The sequence below is a fragment of the Sturnira hondurensis genome, unplaced genomic scaffold (genome assembly GCF_014824575.4).
Source record: "Sturnira hondurensis isolate 20B ecotype Veracruz unplaced genomic scaffold, ASM1482457v3 Scaffold0001872, whole genome shotgun sequence".
Taxonomy (NCBI): Eukaryota; Metazoa; Chordata; class Mammalia; order Chiroptera; family Phyllostomidae; genus Sturnira; species Sturnira hondurensis.
In genome coordinates, this window is record NW_028074503.1 from 44,681 (window position 1) to 65,333 (window position 20,653).

A 20,653-nucleotide genomic window follows, 5' to 3' on the forward strand; every position below is an offset into this window, starting at 1 on the left:
GCTATCAGAGAGATGCAAATTAAAACCACAATGAGATACCACTTTACACCAGTGAGAATGGCTATCATAAACAAAGCAATAAACAACAAATGTTGGAGAGGGTGTGGGGAAAAGGGGACTCTGGTCCACTGTTGGTGGGATTGCAGACTGGTACAACCATTATGGAAAACAGTATGGAATTTTCTCAGAAAACTAAAATTGGATCTGCCTTTTGACCCAGCAATTCCACTGCTAGGATTGTATCCTAAGAACCCTAAAACACCAATCCCAAAGAGCCTATGCACCCCAATGTTCATAGCAGCACAATTTACAATAGCCAAGATCAGGTACTTTAAAAATGATTGATGTGACTAAATTTAAAACAATGGAAGTCAAGCCACTGATATGCAAATAAGACAGTAAAAATGGTCTGCAATACGATAGATGTTCTCACACATGTCTTAGATCTTTTTCTTTGAGAAAAGTAAAATATCTACCTGGTATGCACCTAGACTCTATTTACAAATGAAAATAGAAAACATGTCTTAAACTATGATAAAAATGTTACTTATCAACATGTCTAAAGCATCAGCAAACTCTGTTATTAAGTTTTTCAGAGCCCCATAACTGTGGTAGTAAAGTAGGTATACTTTACTTTCAAACTGATAGCACTTAAACTGATGAGAACAAATACTACACTTGATCTTAGCCAAATGGCCAAGAAGTGATACATAGGTGAAATCTAATGAACAAACTGAACTAACAAAGAAAATGGGTACAGATTTATACAACGGAGAGCACTATTTTCATTTGTAAATAGTTGGTGGGGGGTGGGGATGTTAGGAGGTGGTGACATTGAGTAAAAGGAAAAAGAACTGATGGACATGAACAACAATATGGTAATTACTGGGGCAAGGTTGGTATACAGGGACTTAAAGTAAAAAGATAGAATGAAAAAAATTTTAAAAATAAAATTAAAACAAAATTATAGCACCTAAGAACCTGAGTATAAATACTTCCATAAAAATTAAGTCAATAAATACCAAAAATCCTTTCTCCAAAATTTTTAAAAATATTTTACAAAATTATATTTGACAGTATTATTCAACATATGTGTATGTATTCCTGTACACTTATATGCCCTCACATATACACAGTTCTCAAAATTAATGATAAAAATTTAAGATGGACCACATTCACATATAACTTTCCATAAACTTTCACACTCATTGATAAAAATTTAGAAAAAGCAATAATATCTAGCTAAACCTATGTATCCTAAAATAAAACTATACAATTTGAAGATGAATAAGGGGAAGCTCCATCAACTCATCTAATGTTCCCAAAGAACAGAGTTGACCTATGGCAAAAAAGTAAGAGGCAGATCATTAAATGGAGCCTACAAAAAAACTGGTCTGCCTTATACAGGCAGCCTTCCATATCCACAAATTCCACATCCACTGATTCAACCAACCATGGATTAAGAACATTAAAAAAAAGAAAACTGTGTTACGTTGTTGCTGTTGTGTACTATGTACTTAGGCCTATGACTACTGTGATTGTACTGAATGTGTATAGATGTTTCTCTTGTCCCTATTCCCTAAACAACACAGTATAACAGATATTTATATAGCATTTACAGTGTATTGGGTATTATAAGTAATCTAGAACTAATTTAAGTATACAAAAGAATGTGAGTAGGTTATATGCAAAAACTACTCTATTTTAAATGATGTGCCTAAGCATCCACAGATTTAGGTGTTTCTGGGGGTCCTGGAAACCAGCCCCTCACAGGTAACAGGTGCAACTGTACTGCCTCACCTTTGGCTCTAGTAGCCTACAGAGAATTTGCCATGAAACAGATCTTTGCACACATTGCTGAAAGTGTAAATTAGAAAATTATTTTGGATATTTCTATAGCAGTATTTTAATGTTTAATTTTATTTTTTGCACCACCACTTATCCCCCATACCCTCTTCCACCTCCATTCTCCCCTTCCCACCCCACAATCACCACACTGTTGTCCATGTCCAGAATTTCTTTTTCTCTTTTTTTCCCACAATTCCTCCATCCTCCCATTCCTTTTCCCCAAGGTGTCAGCCTGCTCTCTATCTATGAGTCTGTCTCTATATCACTGGAACATTATGCTAAGTGAAAATGCCAGTCAGAGAAAGACAAATACTATATGATTTCACTTATATGTGGAATCTAATGAACAAACTGAACTAATAATATGTATTAGAGTCTTAAAAAAAGTTCTTAAACTTTCACTCAATAAATTCAAACCTAGTTATCTGTTTCTAAGAAAAATTATTTTTTAAGTATATTTTACTGATTATGCTATTATCTCAATTATCTCTATTATCTCTATTATCTCAATAGTTGTCTCAATTTTTTCTCCCATTCATCCTCCTCAACCCTGTACCCCCCTCTCCACCCTCCAATATGTCCTCCTTAATTCATGTCCATGCATTGTACATATAAGTTCTTTGGCTTCCCCCTTTATTACATTATTCTTAACCTCCCACTGTCTGTTCTGTGCCTACCAACAATGCTTCTTATTCCCTGTACCTTTTCACCCCATTCTCCCCTTCTACCTTCCTTCTGATAACCCTACATGTGATCTCCATTTCTGTGATTCTGTTACTCTTCCAATTGTTTGCTTATTTTTTGTTTTTGATTTTTAGGTTTAGTTGCTGATAGTTGTGAGTTTGTTGTCATTTTACTCTTCATAGTTTCTGGTCCTCTATTTGTTCAATAAGTTCCTTTAACATTTCACATAATAAGTGCTTACTGCTAATAAATTCTTTTAACTTGACCTTATCTGGGAAGCACTTAGACAGGGCAACCCAGTTGCTGTGTTGTGATGCTGTATTTGGGGGAGGGATCCAAGAGGGAACAATGGCACTTGCTCTGCTTTCTGCTGGATTTCAGTCATTTCCCCCACTTCCCACAAGAAAACTGGGGCCTTCTGATGTTGATTTCTATGTGGATGAACTTGTGTATGTCTAATACCCTGTGGGTCTCTCCAGTGAACTCTCCTGTGAGGCTGGGAGTTTCTCCCACTGCTGCCTCAACCCCCACACGTGTTTTCAATTGGTGTTTTGAGGCTTTATTCCCCCAAGCTGGGGCCCTGGGTGGTGCAGTCTGTCTTGCTCCCCAGTTTCACTGAGTGTGAAACCGAGTGTGGTTTATCTGAGTGTGAATGTGGGACCACCGGGTTCCTCAGGCCCCCTTGCGCACCAAGCCCCTCCACAATCTGCTACCTCACTGGGTGCTCCTGCTGATGCTTTGTGCACCCTCAGTCTGCCAGCTGCTGCTGTTGTGTTTTGGGGGTTTTTTTTGCTGTGATCCCTCTGTGTGCAGCTGCCGGACTCTGCCCCTTCTACCAGTCTAACTGAATGTGTCTACTTTAACTCCAGTTCAATTTTCTGTCAGTTCTGTAAGTTATTTTGTTTCTAAATTTTTTGTTGTCCTTAATTTTCTTGTGCAAGGGGGCACAGTATGTCTACCTATGCCTCCATCTTGGCCAGAAGTCCCAAATAAATTTTTGAAGTTTTTGTTCGATATCTCTGAAATATGTCATTGGTATTTTAATAGAGATTGCATTGAATCTACAAATTGCTTTGGGTAGTATGGACATTTTGATGATGCTAATTCTTTTGATCCATGAACACAGTACATTCTTCCATTTGTTTGTGTCTTCCTTAATTACTTTCTTCAGTGTTGTATAGTTTTCTGAGTATGGGTCTTTTACCTTCTTGGTTAGGTTTATTCCTAGGTACTTTATTTTTCTTGCTGCTCTATCAAATGGGATTTTTCCTGATTTCTGTTTCTGATATTTCATTGTTGGTGTACAAAAATGCCTTTGATTTCTGGATACTGACTTTGTTGTTCTGAATATTGACTTTCCATTGTTTTGCCAAATTCACTTATTAAGTCAAGTATTTTTTAGTGGAGTTTAATAGGACTTTCTATGTACACTATCATGTCATCTGTAAACAATGACAGTTTTGCTTCCTCCTTTCCAATCTGGATGCCTTGTATTACTGTTTCTTGCTTGATTGCTGTGGCTAGGACTTCCAATACTAAGTTATGTAGAAATGGTAAATGTGGACATCCTTGTCTTGTTCCTGATCTTAGTGGGTATGACTTTAGTTTTTGCCCATTGAGTATGATGTTGGCTGTAGGTTTCTTGTATGTAGCCTTCATCATGTTGAGCAATCCTCCCTCTACTCCCAGTTAGCTGAGAGTTTTTATCATAAATGGTTTCTGTACCTAATCAAAAGCTTTTTCTGCATCTATGGATATATTCCATCCATGATTTTTGTCTTTGCTTTTGTTTATGTGATGTATCATGATAATTGATTTGTGGATATCATACCAGCCTTGTATCTCTGGGATGAATCCCACTTGATCTGGTGAATGATCTTTTTAATGTATTGCTGGATGTGGTTTGCCAATATTTCATAGAGGATCTTAGCATCTATGTTTATTAATATTGGCCTGTAGTTTTCTTTCTTTGTTGTGCCTCTATCTGGTTTTGGAATTAGGATGATGCTGCCTTCATAAAATGAGTTTGGGAATCTTTCTTCTTCTTGGATCTTTTGAATAGTTTGTGAAGAATAGGGGTTAACTCTTCCCTAAATGGTCTGTAAAACACTCCTGTGAAACCATTTGGTCCAGGGCTTTTGTGTGCCAGGATATTTTTTATTACTGCCTTCATTTCATCAGCTATTATCAGTCTGTTCAGGCTTTCTGCTTCTTCTTCATTCAGTTTTAGAAGGTTATATATTTTGTAGAAACTTGTCCATTTCACTTAGGTTTTCAAATTTCTTGGCATGTGGTTCTTTGTAGTAATTTCTTACAATCCTTTGTATTTCTGTGGTATCTGCTGTAATCTCTCCTCTTTCATTTCTGACTTTGTTTATTTGGGTTCTTTCTCTATTTTTCTTGAATAGTCTGTTTAAAGATTTGTTCATTTTGTTTATCTTTTCAAAGAACCAGCTTCTGGATTTGTAGATCCTCAGAATTGTCCTTTCGGTGTCTACATCATTTAATTCTGCTCTCTTAATAAATAAAAGGTGGGGGCCACTTTAAAAGGGAAATATGATTCACTTTTACTAGAATAGCAGCTTGGGCCAAATGTAATCATATTTGCCTGTTTGTTTTCCTTTAAGCATTAGTTTATTTTATTGACTAAAATAAAGAATTCTCCCTAACACCATGTTAGCTTTATTTTTTTGCTTGATAAATAATGTCACTTCTATTTTTATATCATAATATTTGATAGTTGTACATTACATACACATTCATATGTTATTCAAAGCAAAATGCATTTAGGAGCGGCTTTGTGGGTCCCTGAGGATGCTGTTGTTGAAGTTATATCTCCATCACTAACTTTTAACTTACAAAACAGCTATTAGAAAAGTAAATGAGTCAATTAAAAAACTATGATACATTTACACAATGGAATACTACACAGCAGAAAGAAAAAAGGAGCTCCTACCATTTGTGATGGCATGAATGGAACTGGAGAACATTAAGCGAAGTTTAATAGGCCAGGTGGTGAAAGACAAATACCCATATGTTCTCACCTACAAGAAGAACCTAATCAACAAAACAAACAAACAAGCAAAATATATAACCATAGACATGGAAATAAAGAACAAGCTGACAATAACCAGAGGGTTGGGGGGAGAAGGATAATGGGGGAAAGAAAGGGAATGGTCATCAAAGAACATGTGTAAAGGACCATGGACATAGCCAAAGGGTAGTAGGATTGAGTGTGGAAGTGTGTGGGGTGGGAGAGAGTGGTGGAGTGAAAATGGAGACAACCATACGTGAACAATAAAAATTGAAATTTAAAAAAGTACCAAAGAAAAAAGAATATTTTAAAATGTATTATACACTCTGGTTATAAATATTTCAAAAGGAAACTTCAAATTGAAATTATCTGCCAAGAAAGAAAAAAATTATCTTTCAAAACAGTGTATGTATTAAAAGTACATGTATATATATACAATATTCACAGACACACTTTTACGCTTTCTAATTTCATTTTATAAATTAATATTTATAAGCATAATAATTTGAAAGTCAATCTGAAACAAGAATACAATTTCTAGATAAGAAAACACAGATGGTGGCATGCATTCTTACAGACTATTTTTATATTGATTCTCTTACAGAAGATCTGTTTTATTAGCTTTCCAATGTATTCACAATATGAAGAACTACAAAAAAGAAAATTCTAAGATTCTAAAAATGCTTAGCTGTAAACAGAATTAGTGAGCATAGTATCTTCCCCTGCCAACTCTATAGAGTATAAAGAAATAAGAATATAGCCCATCATTTCCTTCCCACATCCTATTTAAGAAACTTGTTCCTGTGCTACTCTCTGCTGATGCAGTCACTACTAAAACTGCCTCTGAAGAAGGTAAATACATGAGGTTAGGGCTATAAGGACAATGGAAATTTTCTATAAAGTGTGAGGAAAATATATTAGGCATCAGAGCTATGTGATCAAGGAATGAATTAACAAACAGGATGATACCACACAAGCAATTTCATGGAGTCAGGGGTCAGAAACAATCTGGATGCAGATTGGTATCTGAAAATGATCACAAGTAGACAAGACACAGAGCCTATTTGTTATTCACATTCAGTAAATGAATATGTAATCACTGGGGTAACATTAAAAGAATAGCCAGCTTCATGTCTAACCATTAATGATTGCTAATAAAAGTGACAGTGTTTGTTCAGAGGGGTGGGGGAAGCTGTTTGCTATTGAGGAGAACAACACAATTTAGTCAAAAGCCATTCATCTATGTAGTGATGGTGCCAACTTTGCTTAATTCAAAATAAATGAATCTGGCGCTAAGCTGTGCTTTTTGTGGTTAAAGACAGTCTATTTCAACATTTGGAAGCTCTGAATTTTGAACTGAAGTAACAGAAAAGTAAAGGAAACAAGTTAAATATAAATATAAAAGCATTGTTAGAGATTTCTGTTATTATCATTAACTAGAAATAATGAGAGCACATAAGATTGGTCACTAAGTTTTAACATCACTATTTTCTAGACATGAAGATTGAGCTCTGTTAAATAGCTAAATAATTTTAAAAGTTATCAAGAAGCAATATCATCATATAAATAAGTAGCAATTAGTAGCCAGGCTGAGCTCAAAGCTATTGTGATATGCATAGGAAAATGAACTTTATTGGTTGCAGAAAATATTCATACTAAATATTTACTCATAGTTCCTTGAATTTCAACAAATATCTGTTAAAAACTGTTTGCAAAAACATAATACTATAGCATGTTATTTTTTAAATGTCAAATGTTTTGTAAGATTTATTAATCACTCTGTCCACATAAATTAGTGTTTCATTTCAGTTAGATAAACTAATCTAAACATAATCAGATTTGGAGGAAATTCAGTTTTGAGGCAAAAAAATTATCATAGATGGTTTGAAAGTTCTCAAATCAGTGGCAAACTCACCAAAGACTATATATTATTAACAACCAAATATAAATAAATATATGTTCACACAACACAGCATCATCTTTTTGCTAAAATTACCAGCAAGAGTTTAAATACAGCTAGCTCCAAAAGTTTCAGAGGTAAAAGTAAAATAACCACAATTGTCCTTACAATTTTCTATATAAAGGCAAGTCAACCCATAATAGGGAAATTGTGAGGCATCATTTAACTAAAAAAAATATATAAGAGCCTGAACTAAACCATAATAAACTTCACTCTGTTGCTAGAACTTGCATGAGAAAATTAAATTGCTACTGCATTTATTTGATGGAATTGATAATACTCTAGCAAAGTGGCATCTTGAAATAGCTTTTGTTTCACCATCTTGAATCATAACCCATCATGGTTCTAATATACTAATAGTCACAAGTAAGTCTTCAAATTTTAGTTTGACCAATGTGAAAACTCCAGAGAACTATACAATGGGGTAAAAAACTGGCCTTTACACTGAATACAAATTACTCAGCCTCTCGGTATTGCTTTTTTATCATCTGTAAAATGAGGCGGTTGAACTAGATGATTTCAAAACATCGCCCACAGAGTTCTAGGCAAGATGGAGGTGTAGGTAGAAATGTTGCACTTCCTCAAACATAACCAAAAGAATGATAACAATCAATTTTAAAACAATAAACAACCAGAATTAACAGAAAATTTAACTGCATGGAACTCCAACAACCATGGACTTAAAGAAACATTCATCCAGATATATGGGAGGGGTGGAGAGAACACACAGCAAATTGGTGGCTGGGGGACCAGGTGGACAAGGCAGGACTTGCTGACCAGAAAACTAAAGACTCAAAACCTCCAGCTATAAACTACCACAAGAGATAGCGAAGGTGGGAGAAACTCCTAGCCTCACAGGAGAGTTTGTTGGAAAGTAAAACTAGAAAAAAGCAAGCAAGCAGCATTGTTCCCTTTCTGACCCCTGCCACACAGACAGTGCCACAATGCAGAAAAGAGAGTTGCCCCACCCTGGAGAATACATAAGGCTCCACCCCTTACAACACAAAAGGTGCTCTGAGATGAAGAAATATTGCCCAAATGAAAGAACAGATCAGAACTCCAGAGAAAGCTAAGCAACAAGGAGATAGACAACCTTTTTGATACAGAAAGATTGATGCAAAACATTAGTAATCAGGATGCTCACAGAATTGACTGAGTTCAGTCACAAAATGAAGGAAGAAATGAAGGCTACATAAGGGGAAATAAAGCAAAATATACATGGAACCAACAGTGAAGGGAAGAAAACAGAAACTCAAATCAATGGTTTGGAACAAAAGGAAGACATAAACATCCAACCAGAACAAAATGAAGAAATAAGAATTCAGGAAAATTAGAAGAGGCTTAGGAAACTCTGGGACAACTTTAAACACTCCAACATCTGGATCATAGGGGTGCCAGAAGGAGAATAGCAAGAGCAAGAACAAGAAATTGAAAACTTATTTGAAAAAATAATGAAGAAAAACTTCCCCAATCTGGCAAAGGAAATAGACTTCCAGGAAGTCCAGGAAGCCCAGGGAGTCCCAAAGAGATTGAACCCAAGAAGAAACACACCAAGATACATCATAATTAAGTTACCCAAGATTAAAGATAAGGAGAGAATCTTAAAAGCAGCAAAAGAAAAGGAGACAGTTACCTACATAGGAGTGCCCATAAAACTACTAGCTTATTTCTTAAAAGAAACCTTTCAGGCAGAAAGGAGCTAGAAAGAAGTATTTGGAGTCATGAATGGCAAGGACCTATATCCAAGCCAGTGAAGCCATCATTTAGAATGGAAGGGCAGTTCAAGTGCTTCCCAGATAAGGCAAAGTTAAAGGAGTTCATGATTAACAAGCCCTTATATGAAATGTTAAAGGGATTAATCTAAGAAATAGAAGATCAGAAATTATGAACAGTAAAATGATAGCAAATTCATAACTATCAACAACCAAACCTAAAAATCAAAAACAAATCTAAGCAAACAACTGCAACAAGAACAGAATCACATAAATAGAGATCACATGGAGGATTATCAGTGGGAAGGGGGAAGCATGGAATGGAGGGAAAAGGTAGCATAATTGGTAGGCATAAAATATACAGGGGGAAGTTAAGAATAATATAGGAAATAGAGAAGCCAAAGAACTTATACATACAACCCATGGGCATGAACTAAGGGGGTGGGAGGGAAGGCTGGAGAGTGAAGGGGTACAGGAGGAGGGGGATAAAGGGGAGAAAAATTGGAATAATTATAATAGCATAATCAATAAAATATACTTAAAGAAAAAAATTGAAAGACTAATCAGAACAGCATTCTGTTATTTACTTCCTTTTCTTGTCTGATTGCTGTGGCTAAAACTTCCAATACTATATTGAATACAAGTGGTGAAAGTGGACAACCTTGTCTTGTTTCTGATCTTAGTAGAAAAGCTTTTAGTTTTTGCCCATTGAGTATGATGTTGGCTGTACGTCTTTCATATATGGCCTTTATTATACTGAGGAATGCTCCCTCTATTCCCATTTTTCTAAGTGCCTTTATCATAAATGGGTGCTGTACCTTATCAAAAGCTTTTTCTGTGTCTATTGATATGATCATGTGGTTTTTGTCTTTGCTTTTGTTTATGTGATGTATTACATTTACTAACTTACGAATATTGAACCTAGAGCAAGGGACATGAAAGAATAAACAAATGGGATCTCATCAAAATTAAAAGCTTCTGCATGGCTAAGAAAAACAGTACCAAGATAAAGAGAGAAGCAACTGTTTGGGAAAACATATTTGCCAATGATACCTCAGACAAAGGTTTAATCTCCAAAATATACAAAGAACTCACAGGACTCCACTCAAAGAAGACGAGCAACCCAATTAACAAATGGGCAAAGGACTTGAACAGACACTTCTCCAAGGAGGACATACAGAGGATCCAGAGACACATGAAAAGATGCTCAATATCTCTAGCTATCAGAAAGATGCAAATTAAAACCACAATAAGATACCACTTTACACCAGTCAGAATGGCCATCATAAACAAAGAAACAAACAAGTGCTGGAGAGGGTGTGGGGAAAAGGGGACTCTAGTTCACTGTTGGTGGGATTGCAGACTGGTACAACCACTATGGAAAATAGTATGGAATTTTCTAAGAAAACTAAAAATGAATGTGCCTTATGACCCAGCAATTCCGCTGTTAGGAGTATATCCTAAGAACCCTGAAACACCAATCCAAAAGAACCTATGCACCCCGATGTTCATAGCAGCACAATTCATGATAGCCAAGGGTTGGAAGCAACCTAGATGCCCATCGGTCAATGACTGGATCAAAAAACTATGGTACATTTACACAATGGAATTCTATGCTGCAGAAAGGAAGAAGGAACTACTACCCTTTGCAACATCATGGATGGAACTGGAAAGCATTATGCTGAGAGAAATAAGCCAGGTGGTGAAAGACAAATACCATGTGATCTCACCTTTAAAAGGAAGCTAAACAACAAAACAAACAAGCAAGCAAAATATGACCAAAGACACTGAAATAGAGAATGGGGAGACAGTGACCAGAGGGGAGAGGGGAGGGAATTTCAGGTGAAAAGGGGGAGGGATTTACAGGAACAAGTATAAAGGACACATGGACAACTATGGTGGGGAGTGGAAATGGGAGGGAGGTGGGGAGCACTGGCCGGGGGCAGGGCTGGGAACATAAGACAGAAAACTGTACTTGAACAAGAATTAAATAAAAATTATATTAAAAAAAAAAGAATTAAATGTAAGAAAATTTTAAAAATAAAGCATTCTGTTATTTAGGAACAGCAAAAGTGGGTGGAAATTAAAAAGAAAAGCAAAAGGCTAATGACAAATACATTTCTGGGATCACAAGAGTGTTTATAGCAACACCAGACTTCTCAACAGTGCCTACTGTGATTTGTACCCAAATGAATAAAAGGCAATCATTTTTTTAAAATGTCCCACCCAATTTGATGATTTAAAATACTTCAGTCTACTCAAATATTTATCTGTCTCATTAAACAAATGTTTTCTAGAATAAAAATTAAATCAATTAACAAATATTTATTGAACTCTTGGTGAGAACAGAGTATTAACTATATTAATTGCTGGGGAAAATGCCCCAATACAACCAATGCAATCCCAAAGGATGCTGTGGTTCCTATTTTATTTTATTTTATTTATCTCATTTTATTCTACTTTAGTTTAAACAGATTTTATTTTTAGACAACCTACATGTCATATTTATTCTTAAAAACAATGCATCTGCTCTGACTAAATCAAGGTCAAAATAAATGAAGAGCTCAAGATAATATCAGTACCATTTGTCCTAATCCTGCTGTATGGATGAAAAGCAGCAGGTAGTTGTGATGACAGGTGTTAGATCCAAATTGCCAAATTTGTTAACATTCTTCCATTTCTAAACCATCCCTAGAGAGAATCATATATTGGGGCCACACCTTCCTCAACACAGTCTTGCAGAGCAACCATGCCATCTAGACCCTTGTTTTCACCAATCAAGAACTGGTGGTTTTTAAAATTAGCAAGGATATGCTTGATTTGTTCTGTAGCCCCTGACACAAAACGTTTTACTCTTTCTGGTCTCCGTTCTTCAAATTTCCATTTGATTGATTTCATGTATTCTTTGATGTACTTCTTCCAGGCTTTTCTCCTGAAGCTAGTTTCCTGCAAATGATGCTTCATGACAACATCAACACCAGGGATTAAAGTGCTTTGGGTACCTTTGCCCTCTGGTCCTTCAGCAGAGGCATTTCCACCAATAAGCAAGTCATTGATGTTTCACTCTATCTCCAAGCACAATCAGTCTCCAGATCTCCCAGATCTTATAGACACCAGAGAACATCTTATCATGGCTGATGAGGTCCGGTAGATGATCATGCTGATGGCTGGAAGAAGATGACAGTAGCGCTTGCTTAGCGGGAGCCCAGAGCTTGGAGGGGGGTCAGGGAAGCCTGCAGGCTGAGCAGCCTAGCAGGGAGGGTAGGGGAGGAGAGCAGGGTTTCGGTTTTAAAAGTGTGTGTAAAAGTGTAGGGGGATGGATTAAGACCTATAATTTTTACTCATTTACATTCTGTAATAAGTTGAAATGATGCATCAAATAAGAGAATTTTAAATATTTTATGTATTTTATTTATATAATATACTACAACAGCAATCTTGCTGTTGGTTTACACAATGTATGAACATAATTTTAAAATGTTCCCTGTTATGTTTTTAAATGTTTCTTAAAATTTTAATGAGATTTTAGTATTTAATTTTAAAAATATATTTACTCCATAGCTCAAGTGAAAAATTAAATGTTTGTGATGATCTGTATCCAGTGGTAAAAAAATATATATACTAAGAATTTGATTAAAGAAGGTAAAGAGGGACAAATACATGGCAAATGGGGCCCAGCCAGGTAACACAGTTGGTTAGAATGTTGCAATATGCCAAGGTTCATCCCAGTCAGGGCACATACAAGAATCAACCAATGAATACATAAATAAGTGAAAAACAAATCAATGTTTTCTCTCTCTCTAAAATCAATCAATAAACTTTTTAAATATATATGGTAATGAAAGGAAACCAGACTTTTGGTGGTGAACACACAATGCAATGTGCAGATGATGTGCTATTGAATTGTGCACTTGAAACATGTTATTAATCAATGTTGCCCCAATAAATTTAATTTCAAAAAGAATTTATATTGCTTAAAATAAGACATCAACACAGAATACAATTAGTTACACTAGGAATTACGTATTTTCAGACCTGGCCAGGCAGTTCAGTTGATTGGAGCATCGTCCTGTATACCGAAAGGCTGCAGGTTTGATCCCAGGTCAGAGCACATACCTAGGTGGCAGGTTCAATCCCCCAGTCAGGGCCTGTATGGGAGGCAACAGAACTCTCTCTCTCTCTCTGTCTCTCTCTGTCTGTCTCTCTGTCTCTTTCTGTCTCCCCAGCCCCAATCCTTCCCTCTCCTTTCCTCTCTAAAATCAATAAACATATCCTCAGGTAAGGATTATTTTTAATGTTTTCAAACTGAAGTAGAGATATAAAATATGAATTCTATGTTTCTTCTATAATTAGAAACATAAAGGTGTATGTGCTTTTGCTATTTTATTTTACCTTTAAATTTCTCCATATTTACAAATTTTAAGTTATGATTTCATCTGAGTTGTGGCCAAAGATTTAGGACACTTCTGCTATTAATGGAATCTGTTGACCCATCTCTATTTATAAAGTCACCAAACCCCAGTCTGTTTCCACCTGACTGGTCTCCAAAAGGATAAAGGCAGTGGGAAAGTTTGCAAACTGCAGCATAATAGAATGACTTACCAAGTGGAGTGCACAATGCGTAAAGAAAGCACAATGTGAATACAGACATGTATCAACTCACTTATCTAGCAACTCTGATGTGGAATAAGGTAACCCGTAAAGGTAGATTTTCCAGATTATGCTAAAGTTTAATTTAATCCTCTCCCTATTAGTCCTTTTTTATGCTTCAGGGTAATCTTTATAAATGAATATATCATAATATATGTGACTATATCAGTAATATATAGCAAAATAATATAATGCTCTCAAAGGGCATTGCCTTACACTGAAAAGCCCAAACAGAGGCACCCTTAATGTATCTACATTTATAGGTTTCTATCTATTCTCTTGCTATCAAATTAGCCACTATTTTCTTAATTATTTAGACTATTTATTACCTCTATTTACCAACTTCTGAAATGTTTATTAGTGCCAAATGCAGAAACAGTCTGTAAGTGAAAGCTCAGAGACTCTGTAGAGTTAAAGACATAATACATAAACTTTGATGCAGGACCTTTGTGTCAACTATTTACTCAGAGTTTTTGCCTTTATTCATTCTGAGAATTGTGACTACATTTCATAGTTGGGTTTCTTTAAACCTCATTACCAGATACCATATTGCTATTATTTGTACATATTTGTTCCTTTTAGTCAAGTTATATCTTTTAAGTCTCACTTCAAATTTTGGGTCTTTTCATTCTTTACAGGTTGGCACCAAAAACTTATACACACAGATTATAACTTAAAATCATTGGAAAGTCTCAAAGAAGTATTTTTAGAATAGTAGGAGAACATCATGGAAACAAAAATAACTATTTACTATGATTACAGTTTTTTTAACTTCATTTTTTTATGTTTAATCATTTTTTATTGTTATTCTATTGCAGTTGTTGGAGATAGCTACAGTTTTTCTAACTTGAAAGTGCTCATTAAAATTACAGGCCAGCCCTGCCTGCTTGTGTCTCAGTTGGTTGGAACATCATCTGGGAACCAAAGACTTGTAGGTTTTATTCCTTGTCAGGGCACATGCCTAGGGTATGGGTCTGATCCTCAGTATGGGTGCATAAGGGAGCCAACTAATCCATGTCTCTCTCTCACACTGATTCTCTCTCTCTCCCTTCCTCTCTCTAAAAGCAATAAAAAAAATGTGTTCCAATAAGGATTAAAAAGACAAATTACTGGCCATCTGTAGAGAAAATTACAAATATTCCCATCATTTTCTATTCTTCGATTACTGAAAATAAAAAAACACATTATTCAATTCTCCTTTTCTATTGTTCAAGTACTCAATTCTCTTTAAATCAAAAGCAGTTAACAATTATAATACTCCAATGAACTACTTCAAAGTAATATAAGGTACTACTATTATATATCTATGAACACTTATTTTTAAGTTCAGAACCACAGGTAAACCAAATCAAACATTAACTAATTTTTAAATCTTGTCCAAATGTGTCTTGCCATATATGACAAGGAGATATACTAAAAAGTAATAAGTAAATTATGTGTTTACCACAAAACCTTTTCCAACATGTTCATTGTAATTTTAGTGATACTTTAATTCTATTTTTTTTAATATAATTTTTATTTAATTCTTGTTCAACTACAGGTTTCTGTCTTATATTCCCAACCCTGCCCCCCCCGCCCCATGCTCCCCGCCCCCCTCCCCTTTCCACCCCAATCATTAATTGTTTTCTAACATTCCAGCTCTAGGCTTCTCTGCTAAGCTGTTAAATCAAGCAGCTAATGGTTTTTAAAAATATATAAGAAAGACACTACTAAAGTAAAACATGTTTTTTCAGTGCAAATTATCAGTCCATATAACTGTTTCATAAACTCTGATGTGAAATGTGCTCCAGAATAATAAAACATGAATCAGAATTAAGGACACAGAAATAGGGTCATTCTAGCTACAAAATCATCTCTTTAAGTTGACATTTTGTATCATTGCTTTAAAGTATCATGACTATTTGAAAAACTAACACTCATAGGCCAATCTTATTTCTAAGTTTAGGCAACCAACTTCTCATTATCACCTAGGTATAGGGCAGTAATTTGCCCAAATTGCAGTCAACAATCACCTTAACATATGAGTCCCAGGCCAAAAAATAAAAGTTAACAAATATGTAAGACAAGATGATCATTTTATGTTGATAAAAAGGTAGAAGACATGAATCATCATGGACTAAATATCAAAACATTAAAAACATATCAAACAAAGCCTAATATAAATATAAAAAGAAATTGACAGAATCATAAGTATAATGGGAGATACACCCTTGTTAGTCTATGGCATTATAAGTAAATGTATATTTAAGGACAACTAATAATGTTTTAAACACACAAGCATGCTATATTTTCTACAAAGAATACATTATGTTTTCAATTATCTCTAGATTGCTCATAAAAACTAAATATTTTGAAACTTGTAAAATTTGTTTTTAACTCTAACATCAGTTTCAGAGAAAAACTCAATAAATTTTTAAATAGTTATAATACATAGGCCAACACTCTGACAATAATGCAATTAAATTATAAACTAATAATAAAGTTTTAAATGAAAAACTCCAACTACTTTTCAAATAAAAACTATGATCTTATATGTGTATAACTGGTACATATACACAGTGGAATTCTATGCAGCAAAAAGAAAGAAAGAGCTACTACCCTTTGCAACAGCATGGATGGAACTGGAAAGAATTATACTGAGTGAAATAAGCCAGATGTTAAAAGACAAATACCATGTGATCTCACCTTTAAAAGGAAGCTAAACAACAAAACAAACAAGCAAGCAAAATAAAAACAAAGACACTGAAATAGAGAACGGGGAGACAGTGACCAGAGGGGAGAGGGGAGGGAATTTCAGGTGAAAAAGGGGAGGGATTTACAGGAACAAATATAAAGGACACAGGGACAACAACTAAGGGGGGTGGAAATGGGAGGGAGGTGGGGAGCACTGGGGCGGGGGGGCGGGGGGGGGGGCTGGGATGGAAGTAAAAGACCAAAAACTGTACTTGAACAATAATTTAATTTTTAAAAAATATTATTATTAAAAAAGAAGAAGAGACAACTGCAAAAATGTTCCAAACAAAAGAACAAGATAGATATTTGCAAACCAGCTTTAATTAAGCATAAATGATTTATTCAATACAGAGTTCAAAATAAAGGTCATAAAGATGCTCACCAAGGTTAGGGGAATAATGGTAAAGAGTAAAAATTTTAACAAAGAGATAGAAAATATTTTTTAAGAACCAAATAAAAATCATGGAACTAAAGAATACAATAACTGGCCCTGGATGGTGTGGCTCATTTTGTTGGAGCATCATCCCATACACTGAAAGGTTGTAGGTTTGATTTCTTGTCAGAGTACATACCTAGATCACAAGTTTGAGTCCTGATCAGGGCACATATGGAAGGCAATTGATCCATGTTTCTCCCATCTCTCACTCTCTCTCTCTCTCTCTCTCTCCCCTCTTCCCTTTCTCTCCTTTAAAATCAATTACAAATATCCTCAGGTGAGGATTTTTCAATACAATAAATGAACTAAAAATAATCAATAGAAGGTTTCAACACCAAAATAGATCAAGTAGGAAAAAAAGGATCAGTGAACTCAAAGACAGGTCAGAGAAGTTTATCTAATCAGAGGAGCAAAAAAGAAAAAAGAATGCAAAAGAAAGTTTAATGAACTAATGGGACACCACTAAGCAGACCAGTATAATAGGGGTCCCAGAGGAGAAGAGAGAGTAAAAAGGGCAGAGAGCTTACTCAAAAAAATAATTACTGAAAATCTCCCTAACCTGGGGAAAAACAGATATCCAGACCTGGGAAGCCCAAGCAATTCCAAAGAAAAGGAACTCAAAAAGATCCACACTGAAAAACACTATAACTAAACTGTCAAAAGTTAGACACAAAAAGAAGCTTAAAAGCTACGAGAAGAAAGCAACTTGTTACATAAACCATACAAAAAAAATCAACTCAAAATGAAATAAGACTTGAATGTAAGATCTGAAACCATAAAACACCTAGAAGAAAACATAGAGGGTAAGCTCTTTGATGTTGATTCATCTTGGCAATAATTTTTGAGATTTGACACCAAAAGTAAAGGCAACAAAAACAAAAATAAATAAGTAAGGCTACATCAAACTAAAAAGCTTATGCACAGCAGAGAAAACTATCAACAAAATAAAAAGGCAACCTGTGTAATAAAAGGAAATATTTGCAAACCACCTTTCCAGTAAGGGGTTAATATACAAATTATACAAGGGACTAATACAACTCAATAGAAAAAGAATAATAACCCAATTAAAAGCTTGGCAAAGTACTTTAATAGATATTTTCCCAAAGAAGACATATAAATGGCCAAAATGGTACATGAGAAAGTGCTCAACATCACTAAGAATCAGGGACATGCAAATCAAAATCACAATGTGGTATCACTTCACAACTGTTAGGATATTTATTATCAAAATGATAAGTAATAACAAATGCTGGCAAGGATGTAAAGAAAAAAGAACACCTATACACTGCTGGTGTGAATGTGAATTGGTGTAGCCATTACAGAGAGCAGTATAAAGGCTTCTCAAGAAATTGAAATAGAACTATCATATGATCCAGCAATTTCCACTTCCTGATATATATCCAAAAAAAGTAAAGTCATTGTCTTTAAGAGATATCTGTTCTCCCATTTTTATTGCAGTATTATTCTCAATAGCCATATGGAAAAAACATAATTGTCCATTGAAGAATGAAGAAAGAAAATGTGATACACATGCACAGTGGACTGTTATTCATTCTTAAAAAAGAAAGAATTCCTGCCATTTGCAACAATATTGGTGAAACTGGAGAGAATTATGCTAAGTGACATAACCCCAACAAAGAAAGACAAATACCGGATGGATTCACTTATATGTGGAATCTTAAAAAAAAAAGAAAAGAAAAAGAAGCAAAACTCAGAAACAGAGAGTAGAAAGGTGATTGCTCGTGGCTGGAGCTAGAGGAAATAGGAGAGGATGGTAAAAACTAGAGTACTCAAAACAACTTTATAACAAGAATAAAATTTAAAGACTCACACTTCCTTACTTCAAGACTTATTATAAAGCTATGGTAATTAACATAATGTAGTATTGGTATACAGTCAAATACACTAATTAAACAGAATAGAGAGCCCAGAAAGAGACTCACTCATATTTGGTCAATTGATTTTTGAGAAGATACAAAATCAATTTAGTAGAGAAAGATACTATTATTCAAAAAATGATACTGGAACAATCAAACATCCACATGCAATAAATAAGTGAACTTCAACTTATATCCCATGATATAAATATAACTCAAAATGATTCATAGACCTTAACTTAGGCAAAGATTTATTAAATACCAAAATCATGGTCCACAAGAGAAAAATTGATAAACTAAGCTTTATCAAAATTAAGGCCTTCTGCTCTGAAAGACACTGTTAAGAAAATGAAAAGACAAGCCACAAACTGGGAGAAAATACTTGTAAATAACATATCTAATAGAGGAGTTATATCCAGAATATATAAAGAATCCTCAAAACTTAATAATAAGAAAACAAACATCCCAATCTAAAAAAATGTAAAATATTTTGACATTTCATCAAAGAAGATGTAAAAGGACAAATAAGCACACAAAAAGATATTCAAAACCAATAGTCATTAGGAAAATGCAAGTTAAAATCACAACAAGATACCATTACACATCTATTTAAATGACCAAAGTTAAAGATCAACCATACCAAGTGTTAGTAAGAATTTAAAACAAGTCAACTCTAACATTCTGCTAATGGAAAAGTAAAATACTTGCAGCCACTTTGAAAAAGTTTTTAACATTTCAACATATGCATACCATATGATCTAACTATCCCATTCCTAAAATTATCTCTAAAATTTCATAGCAGCTGTTTGTGTAATACGCAAAACTGCAAACTACACAAATGTCCCTCAGAAAGTGAATGGATAAATAAATTGTGGCATACCCATGCAATGAAGTACTACTTAGCAAAAAAACTGATGAAATGCACAAGATGGAGGCATAGACTGTGCCTCCTTACACAACCAAAAGAAGAACAACAACAGATTTAAAAACAAAAAACAACCAGAACTGACAAAAATCTAACTGTATGGAAGTTCAAGAACCAAGGAGTTAAAGAAGAAATGTTCCTTCAGACCAGTAGGAAGGGCAGACACAGGCAGCACAGCAGAAAGGACTCATGGCAAGGCTGTGGCTGGCAGACCATGCCATCCCTCATTTGCATGCAGATAAATCAGGAGGAACACCTGGGGATAGAGATAGACTGCACAACCCAGGGTTCCAGCTTGGGGAAATAAAGCCTCAACTCTGATTGAAAACATATGTAGGGTTGAGGCAGCAGTGGGAGAAACTTCCAGCCTCGCAGGAGAGTTCACTGGAGAGACCCACAGGATCCCAGAACACACACAAACCCACCCACCAGGAACCAGCACCAGAAGGACCCAATTTGCTTGTGGGTATCAGGGGAAGTGACGTAGAATGGGAGGGCAGATAAAGTGCTTCCCAGGTAAAGTCAGGTTAAAGGGGTTCACCCTTTATTATATGAAATATTAAAGGGACTTATCTAAGAAAAATATAAAAAATATGAACAGTAAAATGACAACAAATTCACAGTTATTAACAACTGAACCTAAAAAGAAAAAAAACTAAGCAAACAACTAAAACAGGAATGGAATCACAGAAATAAAGATCACATAGAGGGTAATCAGCACGGGAATAGGAGGGGGAGAGAGGGGGGAAAGGTATAGAAAATAAGTAGTATAAATGGTAGGTAGAAGATAAACA

General features: G+C 35.1%; 1 non-coding gene and 1 pseudogene across 1 annotated transcript; both read right to left on the minus strand.

The window, feature by feature from the left end:
• Positions 1-516: 516 nt before the first annotated feature.
• Positions 517-708, minus strand: LOC118980567 (U2 spliceosomal RNA). The gene has a single exon (XR_005065137.1). It is a non-coding gene; the product is annotated as a U2 spliceosomal RNA (small nuclear RNA).
• An 11,041-nt stretch (positions 709-11,749) lies between these two features.
• LOC118980260 (translationally-controlled tumor protein-like) lies at positions 11,750-12,397 on the minus strand (annotated as a pseudogene).
• Between the last annotated feature and the right edge of the window lie 8,256 nt (positions 12,398-20,653).